Below are 1,312 nucleotides of genomic sequence, written 5' to 3'. Positions count from 1 at the left end.
GGCCTGCGTAACTGTGTGCTAATCTGAAAAATAATGGCACACAGTAAACTCTGATGTATGTACATAGTTTAAGTACTGAAATGTAATTAATGTAATGTCGTGTAAATAAGCATAGTATTGTACTGTAAAAATGATTTTTTTTTGCACTGTTTGTAATTTTTGGATCTGTCGTTTTGCAATGGTTTATTTGAGAGTTTTTTTTGTGAATAAAGTATGTTTTTGAAATTAAAAAAAATAAGTGGGCTTCTCAGCCTTTTGGCTAAGATCAAGTGTAGTATCAACATGCTGTGCTTGGTTGAAGTCATTAGGTTACATCTTAGCTTCATTTGAAGCAATTTTTAAAAGCGGCATCTCGGCCTTTTGGCTAAGATGCAAATGAGATCAAGCCTTGGAGGAGGAGCTATGCCTACTCCAATCAGCTTGGATCATGTAGATCAAGCCCAAGACAGGAGGTCTTGTCAGCTTGGATCGGGAATGTCTCAACTTGTTGAGACTCTGAATTGGACTTGATTTGATTGAATTGGAATGAAAACAAAAAAAATAAGTGGGCTTACATTAACACTGCGATGAAGTTACTGTGAAAACCCCTGAGTTGCCACACTCCAGCGCCTGTTTGGGTACACTGAGGGAGAATTTAGCATGGCCAATGTACCTAACCAGCACGTCTTTCGGACTGCAGGAGGAAACCGGAGCACCCGGAGGAAACCCACGCGGACACAGGGAGAACGTGCAGACTCCACACAGACAGTGACCCAAGCCAAGAATCGAACCCAGGTCACTGGTGCTGTGAGGCACCTTTTAATTAGATCATATCTGATCCATATCTCAGCATCATCCACTTGTGTTGCCTCCATATCCCTTAATACCACTGGTTGGCAAAAACCCATCAGCCTCAGATTTCAAATCATTAATTAAGCTCGCATTTTTTTGTGAGTGCCACATTTCTACCCCTTTCATGTGAAGCGTTTATTTCCTAACTTGTCTCTTAAATGGCCCAAATCTAACTTGAATATATTCACAAAGGGCAGTGTAAATCTGAAACTCTCTCCACTGGAAAGCTGTTAAAAGCTCAGTCAACTGAAAATATCAAAGCTGAGATTTTTGTTCATCAAAGATATTGAGGGAAAGTGAACCAAGGCAGGTATCTGCCATCAAGATACAGATCAGTCATTATCTGGCTGAATGGTGGAACAGGCTGGAGGAGCTAAATGTCCATGTCCTGTTCCTGTGAAACTGCAACACCTGATCTACCATGACTCGAGGTGACCCAATAGGATCGCATCGGAAGTTAATAAAAGGAGCACTTTCAGCG

General features: G+C 41.2%; 1 non-coding gene across 1 annotated transcript; it reads left to right on the top strand.

The window, feature by feature from the left end:
• Nucleotides 1-239: 239 nt before the first annotated feature.
• LOC144493232 (U2 spliceosomal RNA) lies at nucleotides 240-438 on the top strand. Its single transcript, XR_013497696.1, has one exon. It is a non-coding gene; the product is annotated as a U2 spliceosomal RNA (small nuclear RNA).
• Nucleotides 439-1,312: the final 874 nt, after the last annotated feature.

The sequence above is a fragment of the Mustelus asterias genome, chromosome 4 (assembly GCF_964213995.1).
Source record: "Mustelus asterias chromosome 4, sMusAst1.hap1.1, whole genome shotgun sequence".
Classification (NCBI taxonomy): Eukaryota; Metazoa; Chordata; class Chondrichthyes; order Carcharhiniformes; family Triakidae; genus Mustelus; species Mustelus asterias.
Note: the sequence above shows the minus strand (reverse complement) of the source record. Positions and strands in the feature narration are given on the sequence as shown.